General features: G+C 33.5%; 1 long non-coding RNA gene across 1 annotated transcript; it reads right to left on the minus strand.

Moving 5' to 3' along the window:
* Positions 1–2395: 2395 nt before the first annotated feature.
* LOC122899770 lies at positions 2396–3748 on the minus strand. Its single transcript, XR_006383140.1, has 3 exons — positions 3708–3748; positions 2896–2934; positions 2396–2422 (listed from the first exon to the last, which is right to left on the minus strand). It is a non-coding gene; the product is annotated as an uncharacterized LOC122899770 (long non-coding RNA).
* Between the last annotated feature and the right edge of the window lie 2544 nt (positions 3749–6292).

Genomic DNA, 6292 nt, shown 5'->3' on the forward strand with positions numbered 1-6292 from the left:
AAAATAAAGTTAGATACAATGAAGGATAAAATATGACTATAATAATGATGGTTCAAAAAATATTTTTTTTAATGAAAGGTATTGTTAAGATAAACTAGTTTAAAAAAAGTTAAAAGAGGAAAGGATAAAAGTTAAAAAAATTTAGCAGAAGAAAAAAATAAAATTAAAAAAATTTAACTTTGCAGGACTAAAGAATCATGGGGAGAAAATCATGAATTCCATGCTTTGTTTTCTCCTTCTCTGGAATTCCCCCGTTCTCCTTGGTAAGTGAACTTGGTCTTGGCTGGATTTCTTACTGATCTTCTCAGCAAGGGGCCTGTTGTAGTGATTCTCAAGTGTCTTTGCCCAAGGCAGAAGACCTTGTCAGGGGCCAGGCTAAGTAATTTGCTCAGGTTAGCTTTTGGGAGCTATTATTCCCTGAACGCACTTTCTGTAGATTTCTGGAAGATGGGAATGAAAATGGTGGCCTCCTGATCTCCGGCCAGTGGAGCCAAGAGTTCGGGGCCCCAGTCCTCAGTATGCCCTCAAAGAAAAGTGCTCAATCACTCCCGTCACCCTGGCCTATGGCAGCACTCCGAGCTCACCCAGCTTGTGACCAGGCTTCTCTGTCTCTGGCACACAGCCCCATCTGGAGTCTCTGAACCCTGAAGATCCCTGAGCTCTTCCAGAGGCATCTCCCCTTTTTTGTGGGGTCCTTCCCTACTCACAGAGCAGTGGCCTGTGCCATGGATCACGATAAGGTAACCCTGAGCTGAGATTTCACTCCTCAGCTCCATCTCTGTAGCCAGCTTCCCTGCTCTAATACCTGTAAGCTCTGTGACACTCAGAAATCCCCAATCCTTCTGTGACCCTGTAGGACTTGAGGCCACACTGTCTTCACATGGGCTTCACCCCAGCTTAGCTTCTGGAGTGATGTTCCTCAGTAGAGCAGACTTTTAAAAGTTCTGATTTTGTGCTCCATTGCTCCATCACTTGCCTGGAGCCAGCCCCACCCCCCCACGGTCTATCTTCCCGTCACTTTGGATTCACTTCTCCACAGGTCCTACTGTTGGGTCCGTTATCAAAGGAACGAGACTGAGACAAGGTTACACAAAGCCTTATTCTATGCCAAGCATTAGAAGTTAGACTGACCAGCCAGGGAAACGAGGCTGAGACAAAGTAAAAGTTATGTAAAGCTTTATTCTATGCCAAGCATTAGAAGTCAGACTGACCGGCCAGGGCCGCCTCCAAAGAGAGCGACACCCCTTGAACTTACAGGCTAGTTTTTATAGGGCACAATCACAGACATCTACATATGTGGCTTTGGCTGATTAGATGTCTCCTACCTGTGTGTTTTAATAATGGTTACCTGGAACTGATACTAGTAACTGTTGAGACGTTTATTAAACAACAAAATGGCCTTGTTTTAGGTATGTGTTTTAGTAATAGTTACCTGGAACTGGCCTTGTTTTAGGTGTGTGTTTTAGTAACCTGGAACCGAGAACAGTAACTGCTGAGGCTTTTATTAAACAACAAAATGTCTACCTAGGCAACATGGAGTCACTATGGCTAAGGAGGCTCAGGCAGGCCCTAGGGGGTTAACATGTTTTAACGTGGAATCGAGCCCAACACTACCTTTCAGAAAGTGTTCAATTTTCTGTTCCTAGAATTGGTGCTCTTCTTCTCTTCAATCTCCTGTTGAATTTGTAGGTGGTCAGAATGGTTTGATAAGTTATCTAGCTGATCCCCTGCTACCTGATGTCATCTCAACCTGCTACTTCTCTGCCATCTTGACTCCTCCTCCCCAGTTTTTACCCTGTACTGTAAGCCTGAGAAATTGTGAAAATTATATTCGATAAAGTAACAAGGTTTAAAGGTTGAGCTTACCTTACAATAGCTAGTATTTATATGGATCTGAACATCCACTATTATATAAATATGGGCAATATAGATCAAATATAGAACATTATTTATCAGATAAATAATATCTGATATCTGTTAAATAAAATTTATCTGTAAATAAAATAATATCTGTTAAATAAAATTATCAATAAAAATAAAGATATGTCAGCCTAGCAAATTATATAGGATAAATATTTAGGAAATGTATTAAATATCTCTGAATATATAGGATAAAAAATAACTATTAATGAACAATTACATTAAACAAATAGGCTAACCTAGAGGAAATGGATATGCTCCTAGAAACATATAATCTTCCCAGACTGAATTAAAAAGAAATAGAACATCTGAATAGACCCATTACCAGAAAGATTACATTAGTAATCAAAAACCTCCCAAAAGACAAAAGTTCAAGACTAGATGATTTCACTGGTAGAAATACCAAACATTCAAAGAATATCAATATTATTTAAACTCTTCCAAAAAATAGATGAGAGAACACCTCCAAACTTACCTTGCAAGGCTGACATTACACTAATACCTAAACCAAACAGTATACCAAAAAAAAAAAAAAAAAAAAAAAAGAGAGAGAGAGAGAGAAAGAAAAGAAAAGAAAAGAAATTACAGGCCAGTATCCATGAGAAACATAAATCCAAAAAAATCATCCATAAAATAATAGCAAACTAAATTCAATACATTAAAAATATCATACATTATCAAGTAAGCTCCATTCCAGTATAACAAGGATGATTCAACATCTATATATCAATCAATGGAATCTACCACATTAATAAAATAAAGAATAAAAATGATATGATCATCTCAATAGATTCAGAAAAAGCATAGACAAAATTTAACATCTATTTATAGTATTTTTTAAAACATCCACAGTTGGTATAAAATAAGTACCTCAATATAAAAAGGCCACATATGATGAACCCACAGCTAATGTCAGACTCAACAGTACAAAGCTGAAAGCTTTTCATCTAAGATTAAGAACAAGACAATACTTACTCTCACTACTTTTATTCAATATAATATTGGAAGTCCTTGCTGGATAATTAGGCAAGAAAAAGAAAGAAAAGTCATTAAAAAAGTCAGAAAAGAAGATGTAAAACTGTCACTATTTGCATATGATGTATTATGTATGAAAACCTCTTTAAAAATTTAACTTGCAGGATACGATATCAATATACAAAAATCTGTTGCATTTCTATATACCAGCAATGAATTAACAGAGAAATTAAGAAAACAATTACATTGATGATTTTATCAAAAATAAAATAATAAATTTAACTAAAGAAGTGAAAAATCTGTTTACTGAAAAATAAGATACTAATGAAAGAAATCAAAGAAGACACAAATATTCCATATTAGATTGGAAGAATATTGTTAAAATATCCATATGACCCAAAGTAATCTACTGATACAATGTAATCTCTGCCCAAATTCTAATGACATTTTTCATAAAAACAGAACAAATCATTCTAAATTTTAGTGGAACTATAGCAGATCCCAAAAAGCCAAATAATTCTGAGAAGGGAGAACAAAGCTAGAGACAGTATGCTCCCTCATTTCAAAATATCTTATAAGAAACATTAATCAAAACAGTATGGTATTGGCCTAAAAACAAATAAATAGGATAATGGAACACAAAAGAGAACCCAGAAATAAATCCATGCATATTTATTCAACTAATTTATGATGAAGAAACAAAGAATATATAATGCATAAAAGACATAAGTAAATGATGTTGGGAAAACTGGACCACACACTTATACCATACACAAAAATTAACTAAAAATGGATTAAAAACTTGGACATACCTGGAACCCTAAAACTTCTAGAAAAAACAGAGTTGGTAAGCTCCTTGACATTGAGATTAGCAATGATTTTTTTTTTGAGTTTGATACTAAAAGGCAACAAAAGTAAGAAAAAACGAGTGAGATTATATCACATTAAAAAGCACTTTAAAATATTTATTTATTTATTTATTTATTTATTTATTTATTTATATGGGGGGGAGCAGAGTAAGAGATTCTCTAGTAGACCCCACATGAGTGTGGAACCCAATGTAGGACTCTGTCCCGTGACCCTGAGATCATGACCTGAGCCAAAAATCAAGGGTCAGATGCTTAACTGACTGAGCCTCCCATACACCCCAAAAACTTCTTTATAAAAACAAAAATAAAAACAAAAACACCTTACAGCAAAGGAAATCATCATCAAAATGAAAAGGAAAGATACCGAATGACAGAAACATTTGTAAATCATATATCTGGTAAGGGCTTAATAACAAAACAAAACAAAAGAAAAAAACAAAACAATTTGATTATAAAATGGGCAGAAGATCTGAAGAGACATTTTTCAAAGAAGACAAGATAGCCAACAAGTAAAAGATGTGCAATATCTCTAGTCATCACAGAAATGCAAATAAAAACCATATGAGATATTATCCACACCTGTTAGTATGGTTATTACAAGAAATAAGTGCAAAGAGACAGGAAATAAGTGCAAAGACGTGGAGAAAAAGACACTTTGTGCACTGTTTGTTGGAATGTAGATAGTTTCAGCCATAATGGAAAAAAATATGGAGTTCCTCAGAGTATTGAAAATATTACCACCATATGATTCAGCAATTCTACTTTTGGATGTTTATATAAAGAAAACAAAAACACTAATTCAAAAAGATATATGCACCCACCCTATGTTCATCTAACCATTGTTTACAGTAGCCAAGGCACGAAAAAAACCTAAGTGTCTACTGATGCTCAAATGATAAAAAAAATTAGGGGGTGTGTGAGTAGAATATTGTTCAGTCATGTAAAATGACTGATTTTTCATGATATGAATAAATTTGTCATGATATGAATAAAGCTTGAGGGTATTATGCTAAATCAAATATGTTAGAGAAAAGAAATATCATATGATCTCACTTATATGTGGAACCTTAAAAAGAAAATTGAGTTCCTAGATACAGAGAACAGATTGATGATTCCCACAGATGGAGGTAGAGGGAGACAAAATATGTGAAAGCAGTTAAAGCTCTAATTATAAAATGAATAAATCATGGTGATGCAACATACAACATGATGACTATAGTTAATACTACTGTATTATATATTTGAAAGGTGTGAGAGTTGTTGAGAATAAATCTAAAAAGTTCTTATCACAGAAAAAATGCTTTTTATATATGTGGTAATGATTGTTAACTGGAGTTACTGTGGTCATTTTACAGTATATATAAATATTGAGGCATCATGTTATATATTAATCATACCTCAATTTTTAAAAATCCCCTAACCCAAAGTTTTTTTTAATATATATACATACATACATACATACACACACACACACACACACACACACACACACATATTCATTTCTGAATGAGTTATTAGGAAATCCAATACATTCTCAATAAAGAATTATAATTAGAAAAATAACACTATTTTTGGAGAGGTAGATAATGGGAATTATAACCTAAAAAAGTATACTTTTCTTCATGGAGCAATAAAAATAGAACTTCAAAGAGAAAGAACAATGGATTGATGCCAACCAGATGTGACAATGAATGGTAATTTCAATGAAGGAAAAGTTTTATTATCCAAGTTAGCAATATTTAATTCATTCATTCTCCAAGTATTTATAGAATCCTATGTATAACAGACCATATTGTAGTTACACAGCAATTGTGACAGTACTTCTCCCCTCATATCTACTTTTGATGGCTATATATTACTATGAATAGAAATGAATTTATCTTCCTAAAATGTAGGTTGATAATCTGTTTCCACTATATAAGAAAATGCAATTAATAGCTATATATTTTCATAAATTCCACTCTGGAAAAGTAATAGTCTGCATAGTCATTCATATCTAAGTATTCCACTAAGTTGAAAGCACTAAACATTTAGATATACAGTATGATCTAAATACAAGCAATCTAGCCCCCCCCCAAAAAAATATAGGACTCTTCCACTCAGACTAAGTTCTTATTAGTCTCCATGTTGATATGAAGCATTTTCCAACTGTAAAAGGTAAGGAACATTCATGCTCTACACCATTTGGCTCTTTCTAATTCATCAGGAACAAAATGGTGCCATTACATAATATTGCTTTTATTTATATCTATACTCTCAAATGGATCTTTCAAATATAATTGAAAATGTGCTCAAAACCCAAAGGCTTAATTTTTTAAAAAAACTGGATATAGTTAGAAATTTTAGCTGAATTAATTTGATAATAAGACTGAGGTCCATTGCTCCAATATTGATTAGTTGTGTTAATTTAGGCAATTTATTAAGCCTCTCTAAGCTCAATTTAGCCATTTTAAACAAGGGAAATATTTCCTAATTCATGGGACTGTGGTAAGATTCAGTATGATGATCCATGTACAATCCTTAGACTG

Source organism: Neovison vison, chromosome 1, assembly GCF_020171115.1.
Source record: "Neovison vison isolate M4711 chromosome 1, ASM_NN_V1, whole genome shotgun sequence".
Lineage (NCBI taxonomy): Eukaryota > Metazoa > Chordata > Mammalia > Carnivora > Mustelidae > Neogale > Neogale vison.